The sequence below is a fragment of the Neomonachus schauinslandi genome, chromosome 1, assembly GCF_002201575.2.
Source record: "Neomonachus schauinslandi chromosome 1, ASM220157v2, whole genome shotgun sequence".
In the NCBI taxonomy this organism is placed as follows: Eukaryota; Metazoa; Chordata; class Mammalia; order Carnivora; family Phocidae; genus Neomonachus; species Neomonachus schauinslandi.
This window is the reverse complement of record NC_058403.1, coordinates 187,438,313-187,464,778: the sequence shown is the minus strand read 5'-3', so window position 1 is coordinate 187,464,778 and position 26,466 is coordinate 187,438,313. Positions and strand designations below refer to the sequence as shown.

Genomic DNA, 26,466 nt, shown 5'->3' with positions numbered 1-26,466 from the left:
CTACTTCTGTCATCCTTCCTTAAAGAAATTGACTATTATGGGCAAGGGGCATGCTTCCTCAGCCAATATCAAGAGCTTTTCCATTCCCTTTTGTTACATTCCTGCCACTCAAATAGCCCAGTCCGAGGTGTCCGATCTCCTCATTACATGTTTATTAGTTTCCTGAAGCCCATTTTTGCCATCTTAAGCTCTTTCAGCTCTGCCTCTCTGTACCCAAGGCAGGAGGAAAATACAGCCGAGGAAAGGTTATGCATTTCTTGTTCTGTTTTGTTTGCTACCAAAAATGGAAACTCTCTAAATTTTATCTCAGCTTTAACAAACCTTTGGTTACAGGAAGCACGGTAGTTCTAACAGATCGACTTCCTCAGTTATGCCTTTCCGAGGCCCCAAAATATCAATTTTTAAGTTATCCAACACACAAGATAAATATTTTAACTACCATTTTATTTCCATCTAGGCCAAAGGACAATTTAGAAAAGGTTCTATTCTAAGTACATAGCCCAGGAAGTGTGGAAGGGCTGTCGATCCTGTTATTTTGAAGTTAGCCCGTCAGTCATCGTGATTGAAACATAACCTCGATGGCTTCCACAAGTGTAATAAAATGCTTCACAAAAGGTTGCAGAATTGTAGGATGTAATAAAGTCTGCTTAGCTTCATTTCCAATGCTGCAGAGTCCTAGAGAACGAGGCCCATTTCCTTATGTCTTGGGATTTGTTCGAGTTGCTTTCATGCCTGGAAATGACAGAACATAAAAACAGACGTTTAGTTAGAACCAATAGCATTTTTTGAGTTATGGCAATAAATAAAATATAAGTTTGCTTACTGCTAATCTGTTGGATTGCCACTAACAATTTCGAAGAAGCCATATAGATGTGGGCAGAATGTGTGAAATAGGTGGGTTCCAACCCTGTTGATACTCCCTGGATCCCCACATTTTCTGTGGCTTCTGTCCACACCCCATGTCCCAGAGGTCAGCTGTGTGGTCTCTTAAGAATCTATTTTATGGACACGAGGCTTACATACAAATGAAGTCAATTCAGACCTGTAGGTAAGAACGGATTCTCAAGCATAGATGTTACCAGAATTACCTGGTGAGCTTGTTAAAAACACAGATTTCCTGAGTCCCCCACATTCTGACTCAGCAGGTCTGGAGAGAGGCCTGAAAATCTGTGCTTTTTAATGAGCTCTCCATAAAGAGTCTGAGATTTGGGGAATTATTGAGCTGGTGTGTAGCAGGCAGAATTTGCTTTGCTTCAAGGCTAAGTTACCTTAAGGATTTGGGCGAGAATTAAAACAATTTCTACTCATAAAATAGGAAAGGGGGAAGTTAATCTTGGAAAGAAAAAAAACCCCTAGATCATACAAATGCCTTTCATATCTCTGGCATTCTCCCTCTACCCCAGAGGAGAACATGTTGGATCCTTGGCTTCTGGGCCTTAATTATTGGTATCAGTAAGTGGGAGTGGTCGGGAACTAGACACGGTGAGGCTACCAGCTTGGAGGACATTGGGAAAGGCAGACAGTTATGGGAAAGAGAAAATTAAACAGGAGAGGAGGAAAGATGAGAATTTTCTGGGCTAGATTCCATGTAACTGGGGGAAGGTTGAAAGAAGGGGTGTTGGGAGATGTTGGCATAGCTACCACGGGTGTGATATAGGAAGAGGTTTTGAGGAACTTTGTTGAGAAGCACAAATGGACTTCCCCGTCAATGTTTCCAAAAGACTTCAGTGTAGATCTACATCACTTTTCACTTCCTGTTTCCTATTTGTCTGCTAAATCGATGGCTCTGTGTGCAACCCTGTGGACAGAGATCTGGGAGGCTGAGCACCAAAACCTCTGCTTTCTAGGTCCAGTGCGTAGTTCAAGGGTGTCCCTGGTATGGGCTTGTTCAGCCCTACCTGGGTGAGGAGACCCTGGCACATGGAGAGAGTTTTTAGTGAGTCTAGCATTATGCTTTTTCTGTAAGTTCATACCAAGGTCAGAGAGCAAAGGGCAGGCAGGGCATCCCTTTGGAGTCACATCTTGTCCCTTCTAGGACCCAGAATATAGAAGCCTAACCACTTCTGCTTCAGCCTTCACATTTGAGCTCAGGATCCACTGCCCCACCCCCCGGCATCTGCTGCTATCTGTGAGTGAGGGGTGGAAAGGGTGTATGCACCAGTCAGTGTGCAACACCCCCCATCCCCAGAGATGGGGGCCTGTCTCCTTTCTATATGACATTGGGATTGTTCTCTATTGTGCCCAGCACCACCCATCTTGTCTGGACATACAGGTCATCTCCCAATCATTCATCATTGCCCTTGTCCTTGAACAATTATTGACTTTGAGTCAGAGGCACCTGTGCAGGCCTGAAAATGGATGTGCCCTTTCTTTTCCTCCGCCTTACCTGTCTAGGGCAGATTTATGTCCTAGGAGAAGTTTCCCTCGGTTTTATTTTTGGTCTTTTGAACGCTGTGGCCCTATGTTATTGGCCGCACCCACCCTCCCGGACACCAACCCTGTAATTTCTGAATCTCCGCGGAAGCCTCTCTCTGTACCTGAGCAGGCTTTCTGTCAGTCCACTTCCAATGCTTCTGCACACATCCCTCACAAACACTAGCATCCAAACTGTCCGCCTAGCTTCTGCAGGCTCTGTGTTCAGCAGTTCCTTTTCTCCAACGAGCCTGGAAGCTTGTGGGAAGCAGAGTCTGCTTCTCATGCCAGAGCACAGAGAGGGAATGTGTCGGGCTTTGCGGAGACTTGGGTCTGAAGTCCAGCCTCATGACTGACTGGCTGTGTGTCTGTAGGCCATGCGGAGCATGCCCGGCTGGGGTCGGGGAGAGGACTGAGCCGGTGAACACACACAAAGCACTTGGAGCAGAGCCTCGCCCACTGCAAGCACTCACTTGGGTTAGCCCCTGGTGTCACTACTGTGATTTTTTCTCCAGATTGCCAGTCAAAGCAAGTGAACGTCAGAGCTTAGCTAACGCAGCAAGAGATTCAGTCTCATTTTTGGAGAGGGTGCCTCTGGGCAAGGTGCTCATCTTCCCATCTTCTGGTTGGATGTCATATAGTAGGTGCCCTTCATGTCCTTAGTTCCTTTTAATAGCCCCTTTAGACAGTGGTGTTTTTCGGGGCTGCCTGGGTATATCATCAAATGTCTTTACTGAAGTGTGAGTGAGACCCTGAGGAGGTGCAAAGAGGTGAATGATGGGATCCTCAAGGCGCTTCCAGCCCCTGTGGGGAGACACTCGGCACAGGATGCGGCGAGGCAAGAGATGACTGGGTGCCAGGCAACCAGTCCCAAAAATGTGGCCTTTCTGGAGCTTCAAGAACAGAGAGCATGGGCCCGGAATGTGTGAAGTGTGACTGACTGCCACGAACATGTGCTTTTCAAGTCTTTCTACGTCTCTAATCTGGTGGCAGATGAACCGAGGATGCCCCACTCCCCAGCAAGGCCGTGCTTGAGGAATAACAGGGAGTATTATGAAGTTCATCTGAGAGATTTGTTTTGCAGGGTAGGGAATAAAGGCAGAAGGGAAGCACCATGACCCTGGGCTGTAGAAGAGATTTTTGGAAAGGAGAGCTTCGAATTTGGAAGGAAAATAAAAGTGTCTAAAGGAGAAAGATTAAGTTTTGGATAGGGCTGGCTGTGTGGTGGGTGCTGTCATCTTCTCATCTGGCTCTCCCTGGAGGCCTCAGGCAAGTCTTCTACGTCGATTTGCATTTTGTTGTCATGTGTTAGTGAGTACAGGCAGAAGCGGAGGTACCAAATGGATCCCCCCGGCTTATGACCTGAACCATGCTCACTTCTTGACCGCGCCGGTGTCATACTCCAAAAAGTCCTTCTCCACAAAATGGGAGCAGAGTCTCCCATTTTCAACAGATTCAGCCAACCTCTGCGTGCGTTCAAGGCAACATCTTTTCACTAGTGTCTCAGTGAAGGAGGCTTCTACCTCGTCCTCTGTGCCGCCTCCTCTCTGATAGGCCCAGAGGAGGAGTTTCTGCTTTGAAGCTGAGAAAACAGATCAACGTCTGTCTCTTCTGTAGGTGAATCTCGGAGGGAGCTGGCCATGGTCCATCCAACTGACAGAAGGCAAAAGGAACATCTGGGGCCACAAAAACTCAACACAATGTCCCCTTCAGTTTCTTGAAGGTTGTGGTTCTCAACTTGGCTATTCACTGGAATCACCTGGGGAGGTCTAAAAAAAAAAATGACATGCCTCCATCCTACCCCCCCCCCCCCCCCAAGATTCTGATCTAACGGGTTGGAAGGGTGGCTTAGACCTCTGGGTGGAAACCACTATGTGTGAAAGCAAAGAGCTCCAACTCTGTCTCCTTTTTGATTCAGCTCCAAAGTGTGCTCCCAATAAAATGTTCCAAGTGCCCTGTACTGGAGACAAGTTTCAATAGGTCTCAGATGCAAACATCCAACTTCTAGTAAGGTTGTCTGCTGCAGCCTTAGCAGGGCCGCACATTCCAGGCAAATGGTGGCCTTCAGAGGTAAGTGCTTCCTGCCCCTGAGGTTAAATAAGATGACCTGTTCTGCATCCAAACCAGGGATGTCACAGAAATGGTTTTAAGGCAAAGCCATCACACTCACCAGCAAAACAAAGTCTTGAGACACCGACATCAAATTCCTCTGTAAGAGCTCTCTTCTTTCAAAAGTAACTCGTTGTTCCTAGCAGGCTAGAGCTACAGGCAGACAGCCATGGAAAGTCATTCTGCTCACACCAAAAACAAGAGGAGCAATTTTCTACGGGCAGGCACCTCTGACTTCTGCTTTTCAGCTTTTTCTTAATAAACTGGTCTCAGAAATTGGGCCACAAAAGCCGCTGGTGGCAATCTCTTAGAGTAAGTGGGTAGAGGGGAAGCTGGGGGAGAAATGGTGAGGAACAGAGAGCCACTTTGATGAGGAACTCAGGCAGTGCAATTATCCTTCCATCTAGAGATAGAAGGGGTTACCCCCCCCCCAGCACAGTGGCCAGAAACCCAGCGGTGTGAGGACAGACTCAAGAGAGCAGGGCGACCTCACGCCAAGTTTCCTAACTCTAAACCACTTCTCTGAGGTGCGCCACTCATACTGATTAATAACACAACTTCCTTTGATGAGAAAGTGTGCGTTAACTTCCCCTGAAACTTCCCTGTGGCCCAGTCCCGCAGTTGTGCATCCTTGAGGGCACCGTGGGGCCAGCCCCGCTCAGGAGGGGAGATGCTGTGTGCTCTTCAGCAGAGTTGGGGCTCACCCTGGGGGCTGTCCTTTATAGAGTGGCCACAGACTCGGCATTGTCAGTTTTCTCTTTGAAGGGATAAATCAAACACTAAGAACAGCAAACACATGAGAAAGATGATGCCCAAGCTTGTAGCTGTGAGTGATTTAGGGAGACCCTGCGGGGCTTAGCACTTCCTTTATCCCACTGTCTCCTGGCAAGCGAAGCTGCGAAGCCTTTGAGGCTTGATGGTGGGAGTGAGGAGGCAGAACAGAGCAAACCCGCTGCTGGCAAATCGCAGTACTCCCGGAGCGTTTTGTTGTTGCCCACTTGAAACCAGTAAGGCCTCCGTCTTCCAATTTGTCCCTTTGACGTCCCCTTGCCTGTATCTGTACCCAGCAAAGACTCCCCTTAAAAGGCTTTCTCGTTCTGAGGGAGCTTATGAGGAACAGGTTTTATTTGTCTCTAAATCTTCAGCTGATATTACTTTTCCCTGAGACTCCGTTGAAATGAAAAAGGATTACTTTATATTTACTTGCGTCTTTCGTGAGAGAAACTAATTTTGAGAAAGAAAGTCCCTACAATGTGAAATACTTTCCTTTCTTCCCAACTCTCCAAAGGGGCAAAAGGAAAGCTAAAAGGTATACATGCTTTGTCATTTACTTTGTCTGACAGCTTCTTCTTATCATGCTTTTGAGGGTGACCTTCCTCTCCCATATTCCTTCGCTCTGCTTGTGCTCTTTTGTTATAACAGAATTTTGGAGCCAAGTATGGAGCAGGCTACCTTTGATAATTAATGGCTCTGAGAATTTGCTGAGTGTGTTATTTAATTAATGGCACTTGTGTCTGGAGTGTGTACAACTCTGTGGTTGAATAAAAGGTGTATTTGCTGAGGGATTATAGATAAATACTCAAGGATTGTCACACTGAGAATTTGTCAGGGTTCAGCACATTTAAAAGCCTAATGGGGTTATTATATTTTTTGTTCTCTGCCATTTATAAGGTACTGAAGTTGATATAACTCTGTCCTTTCTGCCTTGTATGTGAGTTTAGATTATAATCCAAGAGATCCTTAGGCTAATAGATAAAAATCTATTGCCTGGAGCAGGGCCTTTCGTCAAAAACAAAAAGATGGAATCTTGAAGGCTCTATTTTGAGTATGAAACTGATGGTTAAATAAGTTCCACTTTGCTTCACTGACTCACAAAGAGACTAACCTGAATTACATTCAAGTTCTGCTTGGGACTAAAAGATCAAAGGTTGAAAACTGGCAAGAAAACATAGTTGAAGGTTACCGGGAACACAGAATATTTCACATCACCCTGCTTTTCTTGAGACTCTTTCTCATGCTTAGAATGAATGCCAATGAAAAGACAGCGATGAACACATCCATGCAGAGATATCAGCAGTCCATATGAGGAAATCTCTAAGGAGCTATCTCTATGGGTATTCAGCTAGAGACTGCAAATAGGAAGGGTCCAGTTTTAAGCTTGTATTGTCACTCTGTATGCCTAGACCTGTTATATCTGCTCTCTGGACCACTGTTTCTGTCTTTGTGAAACAGTAGATTGACTCCCTTCTGGCCCAAAGATGCTCAGAGTGATTTCTTTCATTAGGGACATGGAAACTGACTGTCCCACTCATAGAAGAGATAGCTGAGTGCTCACTTTGAGGACTTGAGGATTATTTTTTTCAGGAAGGGACTCCTTGCTGGGCATATCAATATGTCCAGCAAGAGGGCTAGAAGGTGCACCCAATTTCCAATGCCCAGCCAGATGGTCCAGGAGACAAGACTCAAGCGAGCAGCCTGCCTTATTCCTTGTTCCATCCCACCAGAGCCCTCCTCCGTCATGGCAGACTGGAAACAGAGGCACCTGTACACAAAGTTCAAGTGGAGTGAAGAAGAGAGGCCCTGAAGGTTGTGCTCAGCAGGGAAAGCCATCTGTCCCAATCATCTACCAGCCAGCTCTCGTGCTAAGGATGTACATCTTTATGTACAGAAACTTCAGACAGTCTTCACCTCAGCCCCATGAGGTAGAGATCATAACCCCGTTTTCCAGCTGGGGAAGGGTCACATGTAAGTGCAAGATTGGAACCAGATGTGCTTAATCCCAGAGTTCAACCTCTTCACACCTGCAGTGGCCAGTATGGTAGCCCCTAGCCACATGCAGCTAACGGGCCCTGAAAGATGAGACTTGAGATGTGCAGAAAGTATAAAGTTTAGGTTTCAAACACTTACTCTAAAAGAAGAACATAAAACAGCTCAATCATTTTTTATATTTATATTTTTAGATTATAAAGATATCAAAATATTTGGATATACTGGGCTAAATATAAATATTTATAAATATTAATTGAATCAGTCCTTAATGTGGCTACTGGGAAATTTTAAATGACACATGTGGCTCGCATTCTGTTCCTATGGGACAGTGCTGGTCTGTGACGATATCCTGGCCCCAGGCTCTGGAGTGAGCGCAGAGTGAAGCTGCCCAGGCGTGGGGAGACAGGGGGCTCTGCGAGTGTCTAAAGAGTTCATTTAGTATTTAGCATTTAAGAACATAGAGCTCTGGGTTCAAGTTAGGCCTGTGACTTACTTGCTGTGTAACCTTGATCAAGTTACTTTGCCTATCCATGCCTCAGTTCCATCATCTACAGAATGGGAACTTAACTGTATCTATCTCATAGAGTTGTTACTAGAACTCAGGATGATACAGGTAAGGCACCTCTAGACTCTAAAGAAATATCAGCAAGTGATTTGAACACTCATGATGTGCCAGGAGCTATTCCAAGTGCTAGAGACAATGACCTTGTCCTTAGACACTCACTTGCTAGTGGAGACAAATAAATCTAAAATGTGATGACAGATGATGGTGAGCACTATTAAGAAAAAGAAGGCCAGTTTAAGGGAAAGAAGGAGACAGGGGCACTACTTTAGACTGGGCACTTGGGGAAGGCCTTTTGGAGCAGGTGACATTTGATTAAATCCTGAATAGAGGGAGAAAAGGAAAGAATTTCAGGCAGAGGGGGACAAGTGGGGCCAGGGCCCCAAAGCAGGGGCGTGTTTGATGTGACCTGGTGACATCAAGGAAGCAGGAAGGCTGGAAGAATGAGTGTGGGCGAGAGGCATGGGAGAGGAGACTGGATTTGATCTTCGGTTCTTTATTGTGGCCACAAAAACTTCTTGTGATTAGGCCCTGGCTGGCTTTCCCAAGTATGGAGGAGAGACATAATCTAGCTTGCCATTTAAAAGAGTTTCCTATTTTAATGTGTTCATTCTTTTGTACAACCTTGGGTGAGTTTGGGGGTATAGCTATGTAATTTAAGAGTCATAGTCAACAGATGACATAGGATGTGCTACATACAGAAGTTATATATATATATTTTTAAATATTTTATTTATTTGACAGAGAGAGACACAGCGAGAGAGGGAACACAAGCAGGGGGAGTGGGAGAGGGAGAAGCAGGCTCTCCGTGGAGCAGGGAGCCCGATGTGGGGCTCGATCCCAGGACCCTGGGATCACGACCTGAGCCGAAGGCAGACACTTAACGACTGAGCCACCCAGGCGCCCCCAGAAGTTATATTTTTAACTGCAATATCACAAAAGCTTACACAGAACGAGGGGGAAGTTCTTAGGTTTTACCGAGAATACTTTTCTTTTAAATTTTTGCACTACATTGCATTTCCATGGAGTCTCATTCTTTGAAAGGATTAAAAAAATTAAAATTAACCGCACACAAGATCTTCCACCTTAAAAGGAAAAAAACGGCCCAGATAGATAACAGATCCTTGAGAAGAGAGTAATAAAACAGAACTTTGATAGGGATGTCAAAGATAAATGCTGATTTTACTACAGTAGGCATATTCCTTGTTCCAAGTTGATAACTCTGGAATCTGCTAGAGCCAACTGAGAGTGGGTGAGAGAGGGGGTAAAGTTCTAAGAGCTGCCCAGAGCTCCACAGTGCCAAGCCTGGCCTTGCCTGGGAGAAAGCTTCCTTTTCCTAAAGCTATAACTCTGGCTTATCATTTCTAATTAAAAAATGATTCAAGCAATATCATGGGCTTTCACTTCTTCAAAGCAATACCACACCGTCAGTTTGCAGCTTAGAATGCCAACAGTTCTAAACTTTTTGTAGGCCTCATTAGAGCAAGATGTAGAGCTTTAGCAGAGGGAAAATTGCTACAAACATCTAATTACATTCAAAGCCATTTTTACCTGTCTTAAAGGAATGGAAATGATCTGCCAGTTTTTATAGACCTTCTTGACCTAAAGATATCTGCTGGCGGAAAGAGAATCCTCAGTTGGGTTCTTTTAATGCTTTAATTATTACATGAGCTATCCTTTTACACACTGACTCACACACTTTGAAAAATCCCTTAAATACACATTAAAATTGATTGGCTAATCCTAGATCGTGGGGTGGCTCTTGGAGGGCATGTAATTGTGTGTGGGCATGGGGGTTGGATACAATTGACACAGAGTCAACTACTTTATGGTGGGATAAGGTAGAAAGAAATCAATTTGGTCACAGGTACTGTTGACATTGCATGGCCAATTGCACAGAACTCAGTCACATGCTTGCCTGTTCTCGAATCAGTCTTATTGCTTGAGATTGACCAGCACTTCCTCCAGGGCGGGGATACACTTCACCTACTGTGCCTCAATGTTTGGCTCAAAATGGTATCTCCATAAATATTTGGTGATTGAGTCCTAGACCCTCAAGGTTAAGAGGGTCCTCTAGGAAGCAAGCAGTCTATGCCCCTGTTTAGCCAGGACTCTTGAAGGCAAGAAAACCCAGTTCAAATGAGCCTCTGAAGAAAACTGACAGCATTCCTGACCATTTAACTGTGAAGGGTGCGGTCGATGTAGGAATTCCTCCCCCGCTTTGTATCTTTTTGTCTCCCTTCGCTCTGGGGGCTTCTCCTGCATTAGACTTCTCCAAATAATGATCAGGGTGACTGTCAGTAGTCTCAAATACATGTCACCCCTTCAAGGGCTTGTCTCTCTATGTCCATATACCAAATGGTAGAGAATAACTCTAATAAGCTGAGTGGGGGTTCACATGCCCAGACTGAGGCCTGTGGATGAGACTGGCAGTTCCAAATTCAAACGTCTGCTACAGGGGCACCCGGGTGGCTTAGTCGGTTAAGCGTCTGCCTTCGGCTCAGGTCATGATCTCAGGGTCCTGGGATTGAGCCCTGCATGGGGCTCCCTGCTCAGCAGAGAGCCTACTTCTCCCTCTCCCTCTGCCCCTCCCCTTGCTCATGCTGTCTCTCAAATAGTCTTTAAAAAAAAATGTCTGCTACACCCCATCCTCTTTTCTGCTCGAATCTCTCAACAAGCTTTTCAGTGTTTTGAAATCCAAGAGTTAATTTCAGAGTCTTGGTGAAAAACCCCTATCTTTAGAGGGAAAAATCTTGAATGGAGCTGTTGGGAGTCCTCATTGATCCTAAGAATGCAACATCTAATGCATTATGGTCCAAGGTTGATTAGCTTTGATTCACTCCTACTCATTTCATGCAATTTTAGCTTTTAGGAAAATATTCAGTTTATAACTATGGCTGCATAGAGAAACAGGGGGGCCGGTACTATCTCTTTAGAAGGGTTGTGACAGGAAGATAAAGTGACCAAAGCCCCTAGCACAGAAATTACCAATTCTGGCTCCTTTCCTGAAATTAGTGAAGAAGCAAGAGTAAGCGGTGTTTTAAGCCTCAGCTTCATTGTATAATTCTTGTTGTCAGTTAGCTAGATTTTAAGCAGGAGAGGATGTTTCTAAACAGAAACCCACCAATTTTGGTGTAAAATTAAGTGCGGGCTCCCAAGTCAGATTGGCAGCACTTGAACCTTGGCTCTCCACATAACTCTGAGAGTCCTTGGGCAAGTCCCACAGTGGCTGTAAGCCTCAGTTTCCACATCTGAAAATCAGGACAGTATTCCAGGGTTGCTGTGGGATTTAACTGACATAAAGCCTATAATGTGCTTGGTATAACTTGTCCATAATAAGTGCTCCATGAGTGGTATCCTTAAGAATCATTAATAATAAAGTGTCCTCTCTGTGGTGATCTCTATAACTTAGTTCCTGAAATAATGATCTTGTCGGCCTGTGTGGCCTCTTAAAGTCAGAGAGGATGGCTAAGAGGAAGACAATAGACTTTCTGATGTAGGAGCAGAGTGTCTGTAAAGATTACATGCAACAATTATTCTTTTTTGTTTAAGTCTATTCTGGAATAATTGACAATCCAGCCAGCAATTAGACCATACGTTAAAGTCAATCTCTTTTTCTTTTGTCCTTAATTTAAAAGTTTTTATTTATCTGATTTATTTTTAGTCCTTTTTAGGGTGAAATACAACACATACAGATAAGTGCAGAAGATACATATATATATATCCAAGCGCAGAAGATATATATATATATACACACACACATGTGGTATACACATGAACACACATACACATATACGTGCATATATACCCACATGGCTTAGAGAATTAATACAAGACAAACACACATCTTGCCACCGGCCATGGCGAGGAGTAGAACATTGCCTCTACCCTCCCACCCCACATTTCCCTTCTCAATAACCGCCCCTTTCTTGCATCTCCCAAAAGGTAACCACAGGTCTGATTTTAGGGTGATTGCTTCTTTGCTTTTCCTTATAATTTTACCCTCTGACTAAGTGTATCTCTAAACACTATAATTTAGTTGTGCCTCTTTTTGAACTTTACACGAATGCAATCACGCAGTGTTGTGTTCTTTTGTGTTTTTGTTCTTCCACACTCTTGCAAATATTTGCTATCATCAGTCTTGTAAACTTTTGACTATTGTGGTGGGTATATAGTGACAGTTCGTTGTTTTAAGTTTACGTTTCCCTGATGACTAAAGATCATTGGCCATTGTGATACCTTTCCAAAGTGCCTGTTTAAATCTTTTTGTATTTTCTATTGGGCTGTTGACTTTTTCTTAATGATTTGTAAGGTGTTTTTTGTTTGTTTTTTTTTTTTTTCTTTAAAAAACATCTGGGCACTGGTCCTTTGTTTGTTACATATGTGGCAAATACCTTCCCCCACTCTGTGTCTTGCCTTTAGTCTCTCTTAATGGTGTCTTTTGATAAACAGAATTTCTTAACTTACATGTAGTCCAATTTATCAGTCTTGCTTTTATGGTAATGCTTTTTGTGTCCTATTTAAAACGTCTTTCCCTATAGAAGGATCATGAAGATATTCTCCTATATTATCTTCTAAACGCTTTATGGTTTTACACTTCACATTTTGAATTTTAACCCACCTGGAATTGACTTTCACGTAAGGTGTGAGGTAAGGTATAGTTTCATTCGTTTTCTATGTGGATATCCAATTTTCCCAGGGCCTTTTATTGGAAAGATTTTGTTTTCCCTACAGCTCTGTGACTTCATTTTAATCACGAATCAAGTATTCATGTATGCCTGGCTCTGGGCTTTGTATTTTGTTCCATTAGTCTACTCCTTGTACGGACACCATGCTCTCTTAACTTTTGTAGCCTTGTAATAAGTTGATATCCTGTAGAGTAAGCCCTCCTACACGTTTGTCTAGTTTTTTAATCGTCTCTGGCTACATTTCCATAAGCATAAGAATTAACTTGTAAATGTTCACCACCACCACCACCACCAAAAAAAAAAAAAACCCAAAAAATCCTAGGGTAATTTTGATATGAGTTGCATTGAATTTACAGGTCAATTTGAGGAGAGTTGAGTCTTTATGAAGTTGAGTCATTCATCTCTCTGTTTATTTAATTCCTTTTTAATGCCTCTTACTACTACTTTATAGTTTTTTTGTTTAGAAGCTTACATATCTTTAATTATTCCTAGGCATCTGATTTCTGATGTTAACATAGGTATCCCCTGCTTTTTGAAAATTTACTTCCACCCCTTCACTTTTACAAAAGACCTACATTAGTACCTGTTTTTGCTAACAGAAAGAAATCCGAATTGGATTTTTGCTTTTATGAAAAAGGAAAAAAGCAAAAATAGCATTTAGCGTGCATGTTGGTTTTTTTTTTTTTAAGATTTTATTTACTTATTTGACAGAGAGAGAGAGTGAGAGCAGGAACACAAGCAGGAGGAGTGGGAGAGGGAAAAGCAGGCTTCCCATGGAGCAGGGAGCCTGACGTGGGGCTCGATTCCAGGACCCTGGGATCATGACCTGAGCTGAAGGCAGACACTTAAGGACTGAGCCACCCAGGTGCCCTAGAGTGCATTTTGCAGTGAGCATGGCCCTGCTGAGCTCCTTCCCTGGCTACTACACTCGGCATCAAGCTGCCATGACTTGTGTCTGTGAGCATCTGTTTTATCTCATTTTGTGCATCCATTAGCAAGATGTATCCTGAAGTATCAGAAAAGCCTAAAAGAGGTTATTTTGGGGTCTGGAAATGCTCAAAAAAAATTTCCATATAAGTTAATGGTAATTGCTTCTTTGCTTTACACCATTTCAGCTGAGCAAATGTTTCAAAAGAACACTCTGCTTTGAGATAGCGGCAGGTAAATCTACATAAGCTAACTTCAATTTTTTTTTCATTTTCTTACTGTGTGGCTGTTATGGGCTGAATAATTGTGTCCCTTCAAAATCCATAAGTTGAAGCCCTAAACTTCAATGTGATAGTAATAGGAGGTAGGGCCTTTGGAAGGTAATTAGGGTGAGGTGAGGACATGAGAGTGGAGGGCCCCCATGATGGGGTTAGTGTCCCTATAAGAAGAGTAAGAGCTAAAGCTTGCTCTCTCTCTCCTCCATGTGAGGACACAGTGAGAAGGTGTCAGCTACAAGATAGGAAGAGGATTCTCACCAGAACGTGACCCTGTTGTCACCTTGGTCATGGACTTCTAGCTTCCACAACTGGTTTGGCCACCCAGTCTATGGTATTTTGATATGGCAGCCGGTGCTGAGAGTGGGTAATGGAGAAACAAAAAGCCTACATATATTGATCTTATATTCAGAGGCCTTGCTAAGTTTACTCATTAATTCTAGTTGTTTCTCAGCAGCTTGTTTTGTGTTTTCTGTATACATCATACTGTCTACAAATAATGACACTTTTATTCCTCCATTTCTAATCCTTCTACTTTTTGTTTCTCGTTCTTGCCTTACTATACTAGCTAGGGCCTTCAGTACATTGTGAAATAGCAGGACTAAGAATATTGTCGTCTCATTTACAATCTCAGGTAAATAGTTTGAACGTTTCACCCTTAAGTATAAATTCCCTTCTAGTTTTAGTGTCCTGGAACTTTTATATTTATTAATTTGGATGTTGAATTTGATCAATATATTGTTCTGCATCTACTGAGATGATCCTATCCTCTATCTTTTATTAGTGTAGTGAGACAAGGCTCGATAGTCTAATGTGAAACCTCATTGCATTGGTCATAATGTATTCCCTTTTCATAGATTGTGCATTCACACACATTCACACACAATCTGTCTACCTATCTGATACATTTTAGGACTTCAGTATCTGCATTTCCATGTGCAATGAGTCTATAGGGTTCCTTTCTGTGATGTTCTTGTCAGGCTCATGTGCAAGAAGGCAACTCATACAACAAATTGAGAAGTGGAAGAATTTCTCTTTTTTTCAATTTTCTGGCAGAATTTGTTCCATCAGTCATATGGATGACAATAATCTTATTCAGATTCTTGTTTCTTTCTTAACTGAATGGTAGAATGCAGCAGTAAAGTTATCTGGGACTGCTGTTACAGTTGTGAGAAGGGTTTTGACCAGGGTTTGATTTCTTTAATAGTTATCCAATTATTCTTATTTTCTTTTTTACTTTGTGTCAGTTTAGGTAAAATGTATTTTTTCTAGAAACTTACATATTTCACCTCAATTTTCAAATTTACTGGTCTAAAATTATTCATTATATGCTCTTTTCCTTTTGAATGACTGCAGTATTCAGATAGACATTTAGCATATTACTGTCAGCTTTTATGTTCTTCCAATAAATGCGTAGAAGTCAAAACTACAAGTTACTCTCTAAACACACGTTTTTTGCATCCACAAATTTTCGTTTTCTTCCTTCAGTTCAAAATTGTTTCTAATTTCCATTGATTGCTTTTTCTTTAGAATTCCTTTTGGATGAGGCTGCCAGTGATGAGTTCTCTCAGCCTTGTCAGAAAATGTGTTTGTTTGGGGCGCCTGGGTGGCTCAGTTGGTTAAGCCACTGCCTTCGGCTCAGGTCATGATCCCGGAGTCCCTGGATCGAGTCCCGCATCGGGCTCCCTGCTCAGCGGGGAGCCTGCTTATCCCTCTGACCCTCCCCCCTCTCATGTTCTCTCTATCTCATTCTCTTTCTCAAATAAATAAATAAAATCTTAAAAAAAAAAAAAAAAGAAAATGTGTTTGTTTCACTTTCATTCTAAAAGAATATGTTAACTGGGTATGGAAATCTAGGGTGACAGTCATTTTCTTTCAGTTCTTTAAAGATGTCACTCCTTGGGGCATCTGGGTGGTGCAATCGATTAAATGTCTCTTAGTTTTGGCTCAGGTCCTGATCTCAGGGTCATGGGATCAAGCCCTAAGCCTGCTTGGGACTCTGCCCCTCTCCCTCTGCTCCCCACTACCATGCTCGTATGCTCTCTCTCTCTCAAATAAATAAATAAATAAATAAATAAGATGTCATTCCATGGTCTTGTGATTTTTCTGTTTGTTGTTGTTGTTGCCTTTAGTCTCTTGGTCTATTACTCCTTTGAGTTAGGTTTCCCCACCTCCACCCCCACTATTAAACCTGAGACTCTTTCTTTGCCTTTCTGCAGTTGGTGTGTTCTTGAATTTTGGATGGGTGGCTTTTGCCAGTTTTGAAAAATTCACAGCCATTATCTCTTTAAATATAGATTCCACTGGAACTGTTTCGGAACTGTGAATAACTATCTCTTAGGCTTTTTCATTATGTTTTATGTTTTCCGACCTCTTTTATAGTTTTCCCCACTCTTCCTTCATCTCTTTCTAGTACATTCTGAATATTTTTCATATGGCTCATCTTTAAGGGTTTAGTAACTCTCCTTTTGCTCCTAAATTAATTCCTCAAGTTATTGTATTTTTCTGCTCTAGAATTTCTGTTTGGTTCTTTTTCACATCATCTCATTTTCTTATAGATTCCAGCTCTCTGTTGATTTTAAAAAATCTTTTCTACCTAGAAACAAGTTAAAGAGAGTTATTTTAATGACTGTGTCTTTTCATTCCAATTTTAGGTATCTTGTGATTCCAATCTTATTTGTATTGACTTGACTCTGCATATGTTATGGGGTATATGTATGCACACATTCATGTGTTGGGTATTTGAAGAAAATAATTTGTAGAAATGATTTAAGATCTTGGGTGGTATTATTTTTTCCAGGGATGATTTTTTTTTCTTTGTTTCTGCCAGGCACCTAATAGGACTAGCAATTTGGGATCTTACATTTCCAAGACTGAAACTTTCTCAGTTGCCCAGATGATTTGAAATTGGGCTGTAGCTGGTAACAGGGCAGGCTTACACATGAGTCATTCTTTTTCCAAGGATATCACGTTCCTGGATTTTTGCATCCCCACCCAGGTATGGAGATTTAGAAAGTGCTCTACCATTGGAAACCCAGCTTTTATTGTTTGTAGCCCCATCTGCCTCTTCAAGACACAGATGCCCTCAGTAGAGAAGCACCCACAAAAGCTGGCCTCCTCTCTCTGGATTTCTGGCTGGCCTTGGATCTTGACCTTGTTATCCCTTGCTGCCTTGTTACCTTTAACAGATGTTTGTGTATATTCTGTAAAATTCTTCCTAGTTGAACACAGTGGGATATTTAATTCAAATTATTTGGTCTGTTAGTGATAGCAGCAGAAGTCATTCTTTTTCTTTTCTCTTTTGGTGGTCTGAAAATATCCTACCCTACAGGTTTTATTCTTTAATTATTGTTTAAACCAAGTTATCCTAAGCTGAACATTTCCATAATTTATCATCTTTAAAATATAATGGAAATCATAGGGAAAATAATGAATCTACATATTGGCATAACTAATGGACAATCGCAGTCTCCATTGCTCACGACTCATGATAAATTGGAGGTAGTAGAACATACTGAAATGTTTTTTGTATCCTCAGCGAGGTATTAAAACTAGAAGGAGCACAATTTAGAGCTGTTTCTGCTAGTGTTATTTCCTAGCTGTTACTTTGTGTTATTCTCATAAAAACCCTAGGATATAATTAAAATGCTTTCCACCATAGTAATTCAGAGAGAGGAAAAGTGAGGTACAAAAGAGTGACGTGTCCAAGTCCACAGAGTTAAGTTTAGTAGCAATGTTGATAGGGAGCCAGCTTAAATTATTTAAGACTTTTCCACTGAGAGTAGAAAACAAAATGGCAGACAATCCAGACATTATTCTTAGGAGATTGAAAATGATCTTTTAATTCTCTGATTTGGTGGTGAATATGCCTAGTACTTAGGACAAATGATTAAAAATATATACATATTTTTCCTCTTTGGTGGGGGAGGACTGGGACATAATTTTTACAGAACCATAATGTTCACCTTACCAGTCCTTTCTTTTCAAAGCACATTCTAGAAAGTTCTGTGTAAAGCTCCAGGCAATCATTTTCTTTAGAAGAGGCATTATCTGCCACCTGACATTCTCTTGATTCCAGATTATTTATATGAGGCTCTAGTAGGAGAAACAAGATTTGCCCTGTGACAGGGTTGCAAAATGGTAATAGTGAACCAAAATAGTTAGGTCAGTGCACTGGGGCCTGGAAAGGGCATGGGAGTGGGTGGCAGGTATCCAGCACCTAAATGAGCTGGCCACAAGAAAGTGAAGACGAGTTCCCAAGATCTCTTTCCAGCACTCTCCTTCCTTGTCTCTGCATGGCTCCTATCTTCCCCAAAGAGCATGTTCTACCTCATGTACCCTTAAAGGAGGGAAGAGGAAGAAGAGGGGGTACATTACATAGAATTGGGCTGGAGATCTAATTTTACTAACACTACTGAGACAAGTGGCCCCAGTGGGATATTTTAATTCTCTAAATGTTCTTTCTTTAGTTCCTCTCCCCTCTTTCCTCCATTTTTTGGATTTTACTTTAATAAAGAAGATACAGTTTCCATTGCTCACCATTCATGATAAATCAGGAGTAGACCATACTGCAATGTCTTTTGGATCATCAGGAAAACATTAACACAAAGAGAAGTACAATTTAGAACTGCTTTTTCTAGTGTATCCTGATTGGTTGAGCACCTGACTTGATTGACGCCCCTGGAATGTCAAAATAATGGAGGACTTCTTATGTAAGAGGTGGCTTAGGGACATATTAGGCACAGAATGAATTGTTTAATGTTATTACAAGATGATAGGTCAAAGATTACTAATATGAATTTTATACCTTCCTTCATCTTAACCTTCCATGACCTCTAGGAGAGCCTTTTTCCCATCTTCTTTTCTGGCAGAGACAAAGACAAAATGAGAAAAGTGGAAGGAGACCACCACACAGAGTGAAGAGAAGCAAGTAGAGAGGGGGGAAAAAAAGTCGGGAGTGGGGAAAAATTTTTGGAAAGTTTCTGCAAGAGTGTGCAGATTGATGTGTGATACATTATCCATTTCTGGAGATGAGATGAGGATGATGATGAGGATCCTGAGGATGGTGATGATGATAGGCTTTGTTCCATCATCATTTTGCAAGATGTAGCTAAAAGTTATTTTTGGCATTTGGATTACACTTTTCTGAAAAGAACTCTGTGCTGAGGTTTCATGTCATTCAAAGACTCATAAGGGTTAACATTAACCATGGGACACTAGTCATTTTTCCTATCACTTGAACTAAAATTCTGTAGATTCTTTAGTCACCAGTGACCTGTGGAAATCTTTTGCCTGAACTATTGGGCATATGTAGAGAAAGCAGGATCTTGGTAAAATATTTTAAAAATAAGCAAACTAAAACCCATTTTGAAACCATGGGGTGTGGACTGTCTCCGAATTTTTATAAAGGGAAGTTTTTCAAGTATAACTAGATGGTCATACTTTCGGGTTGTGGTAAAATAAATCATTTAATGGGACATTAGATTTGATTATTTCTAAAGCTGCTGTAATTCTATGGTTTCTTGGTCCCAATTTAGAGCATAGGAACCTGATTTATTAATGAATATATTAATCCAAAAACTAGAGTCTTTAATTCCTTGCTACAGAAATCTGGTTCTATAAAGGTAGTCTACACAGAAAAAAAGGGGAGGCAGCACAGTGCCTTAGAAACATGAACTGCAGAGGAAGGGAAAAGCAAACTAAAATCTCTTTTCCAGCTGTGTTTAAAATGATTCTTTTTTTAAAGAGCTTTGAATATACTAAAGGCGAAAGTGTCATTAGCCTTAAAGAATCTTCTCCTGTACTTCCATGCTAAAGAAAAAATTTTATTGTATCAATTTGGCAACCAGTGTTGGCAAACACTTTCCTTGGTATTGATGATACCTCCATGTGGGGATTGCCTGGTGGGGTTAGGACTGAACTGGCCAAGGAGTTGAAGTTAAAACCCTCCTCTCCCCTGAGAAAACATGAGAATACTCTAATCTGCTCCCTCGGCCTTTCTCATCAGGGGCTGCTATGCTGATAGCAGAACCTCTCTGTGAAGGAGGAGAGTTTTTCCAAGCTGGTGGGGTGTGTTGTAAGAGGTACAATTCAGTGACCAGAACATGTGCTAAATAAGCAAAACTGTCCTTTCTCATCCACCTCGACCATCCATGATTATGATGTAAGTGTGGTCCAGTGGCTGGAATTATGGTGATTTTTCAAAAACGCCAGTGTCAAAATTTTGCCTCGACAGTATATCTGTAACTACTAATAATGCTGTTTTGGGCTGACTCAGTTGCTTTGAAATTGCACGGCTCTGTTATGAGTAAATGAGAGGCAACCAATTATCTATAAAATAATGGCATGCACAGAGGAGAGTTTGATGAATTACAAATGAACTCTGCTGACACAACAGGGTGTGGAAACCTGCCCTGCTCTGGCTTTCTATCCGAGTTAGGGGCGATGATTGCATACTTTACAAACAACGTGGCCCACTCCATTCTAACATGGGCTGGGAGTGGGGACAGGGAGATAGTGAAACCTTCAGTGGACAAGGACACATGTCATCGCTTTAAAATTAAGTAGGAAACTCAACGTGGGTGTGTGAAGGCAGCAAACCCAAGTGTTAAATACCTACATGAAGAATTACTATGCTCCAGGAAAGATGCACAGATAAGGGATAGAGATGCACTGTCCTCTGACGTGATTCAGAACAGAGACTAAAAGAGCCATCGCAAAGCCGTGTCCCAGAACTCAGCCCAGTGTGTAGAGAGCCAAGGCATAAATTCACCAAAGCAGAAGGCGGATGTTGAATTCCTGGAGCCAAAGGATTTCCACCTCATCAGGGATCTGTCAGGTGGAGGGAGCTTCATTCAGCAATCCTTGGACTGTTGGTTCTGCCTGTGCCTGGTGAAGGCAATGCCTATTTTTCACTATTGCTTAAGAAACTGCAATTCAAAGTCATTTTCTACTAGAGAAAGGATACAGGAAGTAGTCAGAGGACCAAGTCATCCTGCAGGGTTACATGGGAACATCAAGAGAATTCCATACAACTAAGCGGATGTTGATACCCTGATGGCTTCAAGAGGCTGAGAAAACAGTTCATAGTTTGGGGATGTTTATCTCTGTGGTCCTATGGCAGTCTGATGCTGAGGATTAATGTGGGTTAATACATAAAGAAGATACAGAACAGGGGTTTTTACTTACTGAGAGGTTGCTGGCTATTTCCACACCGAACATTTAGCAGAGAGCAGGGTTTTTTGTCCGTCACAGACCGTTTCCCATACTGGGCATCTCTGGCTATAGGCTTCCACATTCTTCTCAACACACTGGTTTTTCAGGTAGACTAATGGCAAACAAGTGTCAAGGCCAAGCCCTAGGAGTTGGCCTCCCAGGAGAAGCAGTGATTTCAAACAGATCCAATCAGCCTAGAGACCACCGGCGTGGGGGGCAGTGGGGCATAATGCGGGGCTTCTTGCCCAGTGTCCTATCCTCTAGCCAGGTACAAGAGACTGGCCTCTTACCCCTAGGGAAGCTGACTCTGGTTCCCCCGCCCCGGTGCCTTGTCTTCTCCACATTCCTGGCAAGAGGCATAGGGAGCACTGGCTTAGGGGGTTGCCACAGGCCTGGAGTCAGCTTGCTCTGGGTTTGAATTCTGATGTCCACTGCTATTTTCCAAAGATGGGAATCATTTAAGATAATTTTAGGTGATCTTCATTGAATCTTGCTTAACTTACTCTCTTTTAATCCTTCTAAATAGGTCACACAGAGAGTCTCAGTTTGGTGCTGGAATTGAATGCCTCTGTAGGGTGGCTAGGCTCTCGTTCTAACAAAGAGAGAATGAATCTCAGTCCCAACAGCTATAGGCAAGCAAGTGTGCCCAGCTGGAATTCATCTGCATTGTTTTTCTTTTATCTTCATTTGCATGTTTCACTTCTAATCACAAGTAATACTCGTTTTTCATTGAGGTTCAGATATAAAGTTTAAAAGTGAACCAGGTAAATAATGAGCACACGATACCCTGGTGGGACACAAAGATGGAAAAAAAAAAGCCTGAGAAAATGGGAATGAGAGCGATTTGGGAAACACTGTATTTGCCCAAGGTCATAGTATTTAGGCACGTGGTCATAGTGTGGAGGAAAGAGGGCAGGCAGCCGAGGGAGGTGTTAGCTCGGTCTAGAACAACTTAAAAGCAGGGCAAAGTCAGTTGGTGCAAGTTCAGCTCCGTTTGGGTTCCTGCTGCCCAGCTGCGGTGTGGCTCGGGAGGCAGATGCCAGGGTAGGTGGCTTTAACAAGGCTGGAAAGGGAGTCCAGCAGGGAAGAGAGAGGCGGGCAAACAGAACAGGTGAAGAAGGTTAAGGAGAACATTCAGAGGGCGCAAGGGGAGTTGGGATAGAATGGCAGTGCTGGCTGGAAAATCGAGCTCTTTTAGCAAAGGTAGGCTGTACGGACACTAAAAGAATGGTCTTTGGGGTGTGACTGAGTTCTCTCTCAGCTCTGTTCCCTGCAACTATTTACCTCGGAATAACAGTTAGCATCACCGAGTCCCGGTTTTCTCATCCTCTGCAAGATGGGATCATAGAAGCTGTGTCTTCTACATTCGGTAATGCTGGCTATTGTTATCAATGCAAGTGCTGCAGGCTAGAGTCTCTACCCTTGTGCATGTTGCAAATTGTGCAGTCTTGCTGAGCGAGCGACATCAGCATCTCGACACTGGCTCTGCCTAAGACTGACTTGCTGCTGAGGGTATAAATGGGGAGACTTGGAGAGGCCAAGTTTATCTGAACTCCAGATAAACAATGAATAATTCTTCAGGTCTAAGTATACTCAAATATTGTATGACAGCCCTATCTATTTATTTATATTTTATTTATTTGAGAGAGAGAGCATGAGTGGGGTGGGGGGCAGAGGGAGAAGCAGGCTCTCTGCTGAGCAGGAAGCCCTATGTGGGGCCTGATCCTGGGACTCCGGGATCATGACCTGAGCCACCCAGGCACCCCATGATAGCCCTATTTATTTGATGAAATTTTTAGAAGTACTGTGAACCCCTTAACATTGTATAAACATTTGGTGTGTAGATGCATTTTGAAAAGGAAGGAGAGGGGTCTCAAGAACCAGGTGGACCAACTTAATGATCATGTTTCCAGTAAAGAATGCTCCCTTCCCCCTTTGTCTCTAAAGGGAAGTATATATAGTCCCTTTAAAGACTGATTAAGTTTTAGAGAGGGGGTGGGGGGGAGGGGCTGAAGGAGAAGGACAGAGAATCTCAAGCAGACTCCGTGCTGAGCACAGAGCCTGACACAGGGCTTGAGCTCACAACCTGGAGATCAGGACCTGAGCTGAAACCAAGGGTTGGACACTTGACTGACTGCACCACCCAGGCGCCCCTATGGTCCCTTTAGGGATGAGGATGCTCTTGGTGAAATCCTAGAACCCTCTGTTTAAATCCCTAGCCTCCAAGTTACTAGCTGTGCTATTTGGCAACACACGTCATCCCTCCTTTTCTTCATTCCCACATCTGACTGCTGAGAACACTGAAGGTGATTTGTTTGGTCTGTAACCAAAGACCTGTAAAGACAGATCTTAATGTTAACTAATTTAAAAACCCACAGGCACTGTGGCAATAGTTTGTACAGCAAGTTAGGATGACTATCTTTCTGGCAAGATTTACAAGGCAAGTTGATTCACCCGGAAGACAGGAGATATTAGGCCTCAAGGCAGGACAGAAGCAAAAACTGACAAAGCAAAGCAAAGCATATAGGAAACTTGGGTACTAAGTTTAAATCCTCTTAAAACGTCTAGAAAATGCATTCTAACACAGAATCCTACAATTCAGCAAGCCTCAGGAAAAGCCTAGAGCTTTCTCACCTCTATCTGAACGTACCCATTACATAAGAAACCCGGGCCAGGGGGGAGGGGGACAAGCCTAGTAAGTTGAGTCTGAAGACCAGTGACTCCATTTGAATGGGACATTCCAAAATGACACACTGGCTTTCATAAGATGAATAGAAAGGGGTCTGCAGCTATGCCTAGGGGTCTTTGTTCTTAGGCAGACTAGCTTGATCCGGAGCAAGGAAGGAGGGAGGAAGGAATGAAGGAAGAAATGAGAAGGTGAACAGTGGAAAAGGTTCAGAATAAATGATCAAAGACAGCTTCTGCTAGCACTACACTGTATCCTTCAGGCAACTGGATGCAGAGCTGACAAACCGATGACATCTTCCAATTTCATTCTCCAATAAAATGAACATTCTAGAATGCAAGTGCCTGAACACTACGACATACTTGAACAATAATGGGGGAAAGGTAGTTGATACAGGGTCTTTAAGTAATCAGGATACTTTAAAACGGAGGGTGGGGGGAGAATGCCCAAGAAATGCACGTATATTAAAAACTAACTAAAAGAGACGTCTATTTCAAAGTGAAAGCAGAATACAATGAATGTGTTTTCTACCTAAAAATCATGATCACTATGTGGTGGATACAATTTTATATAATTCAGTTGCTACCAATATTCACTAATTGTGTTTTTAATTTGTGTCTGATCTACTTCAGCAGCTTATAATATAAACACAAGACCGCATGAAGCAGCCTATTCCAAAAAGGAAAAAGAAACTATTCAGGGGAGAGGTGCTTTATCTGAGGTCCACGGAAAGAGGTTTATTAACAGGGCTGACAGATAAAATGCAGGACACATGGTATTTTTTAGCCTAGGGATGCCCCAGTATTTCATGGCAACCCTATTTATTAGAACATTTCAGAAGATCCATGAGGCCCTGGACATCACATAAAAATTTCTTGTATATACACATTTTGAAAAAGGAGACTGGCTATAGCTTTCTACCGGAATCTTAAATCTGTGATCTCCCAACAGTTAAACATTCACTAATGCAAAGAAATAATTCTTTTTTTTTTTTTTTTTTGGTCATTATATGTATTTTTATTTTTAAATTTACATTCAGTACAATTCACTTTTTTTGGGGGGGGGGTATACAGTACTAAGAGCCTTGACAAATGCTTAGGGTTATGTAATCGCCAACATAATCAAGATAGGGTTCTACCAGACAAACAAGCTTCTTCATGCTGCCACTTTGGAGTCACAACCCCCTTCCTTCCCTTAGGCCCTGATGAGCACTGATTTGTTCTTTGTCCCTATGGTTTTTTCTTTTCCAGAATGTCAAATAAATGGAATCATATGATAGGTAGGCTTTTCAGTCTGGCTTCTTCCGCTTAGCCTCATATACCCACTTGCTGCAAGTGTCCATAGTTCATTCCTTTTTTTTTTTTAATTTTTTTATTCTTATATTATCCCCATACATTGCAGAATTAGTTTTAGATGTAGTGTTCCATGATTCATTGTTTGTGCATAACACCCAGTGCTCCATGCAGAATGTGCCCTCCTCAATACCCATCACCAGGCTAACCCATTCTCCCACCCCCCTCCCCTCTAGAACCCTCAGTTTGTTTTTCAGAGTCCATCATCTCTCATGGTTCGTCTCCCCCTCCGATTTCCCCCCCTTCATTCTTCCCCTCCTGCTACCTTCTTCTTCTTCTTCTTTTTTTTTCTTAACATATATTGCATTATTTGTTTCAGAGGTACAGATCTGAGATTCAACAGTCTTGTGCAATTCACAGCACTTACCAGAGCACATACCCTCCCCAGTGTCTATCACCCAGTCACCCCATCCCTCCCACCCCACCCCCACTCCAGCAACCCTCAGTTTGTTTCCTGCGATTAAGAATTCCTCATATCAGTGAGGTCATATGATACATGTCTTTCTCTGTTTGACTTATTTCGCTCAGCATAATACCCTCCAGTTCCATCCACGTCGTTGCAAATGGCAAGATCTCATTCCTTTCGATGGCTGCATAATATTCCATTGTATATATATACCACATCTTCTTTATCCATTCATCTGTTGATGGACATCTTGGCTCTTTCCACAGTTTGGCTATTGTGGACATTGCTGCTATAAACATCAGGGTGCATGTACCCTTTCGGATCCCTACTTTTGTATCTTTGGGGTAAATACCCAGTAGTGCAATTGCTGGATCATATGGTAGCTCTATTTTCAATGCAAAGAAATAATTCTATCATGTCTGACCTCTCCCTGTGGCCTTGAGCTTCCCAGCAGCCAAAACTAAAGGGAAACACAAAACCAGGGGTGTCTGGATGGCTCAGTTGGTTGAGCATCTGACTCTTGATTTCAGCTCAGGTCATGATCTCAGGGTTGTGAGATTGAGCCTCGCATCAGGCTCAGTTGCGGAGTCTGCTTGAGATTCTCTCCCTCCCTCTGCCCCTCCTCTCTAAAATAAATAAACCTTAAAATTAAAAAAAAAAAAAAGGGTATTTAGCTGGGGAGAAGAGATCCAAGTGGAAGAAAGACTGATCCGGTCAGGAGGTCGTGAGCTGGCTCACAGTGCCTTACAGCCTAAGGTGGGAATCTGAGACTTGAGCTCTCGAAGGGTTTTGGCTTTTTAAATGATCAGGTTTGCACTGCAAAACTATCTTGGCCTGCTTGGTGAGGTTGGGTTGGAGAAGGGCAGGATGGTAACGTGAGGTGGATTAGAAGGACGCCAACAGACAGGAGAGTCCTGTAGAAGGTGGTTGGAGGCAGGGAGGCAAAGGAAACCCCTAGGTAGGAATCCGTGCCTTGAGGGTGGGGGTTTTCTCCACGCTGGCTTTCATGTCTTTGAACCCCCCTGCACCTGCTTGTCTGCATCCCCATCCTGGGCAGGGAGCCTC

General features: G+C 42.6%; 1 protein-coding gene across 2 annotated transcripts in view; it reads right to left on the bottom strand.

Moving 5' to 3' along the window:
- Positions 1–427: 427 nt before the first annotated feature.
- The window catches only part of FHIT (fragile histidine triad diadenosine triphosphatase), a 1,475,077-nt gene continuing 1,449,038 nt past the window's right edge, over positions 428–26,466 (bottom strand). For both annotated transcript variants that reach the window (XM_021694989.1, XM_021694990.1), the window contains one exon: positions 428–732. The gene's annotated coding sequence lies outside the window, so the exon portion shown is untranslated. The remainder of the gene's footprint in view (positions 733–26,466) is intronic.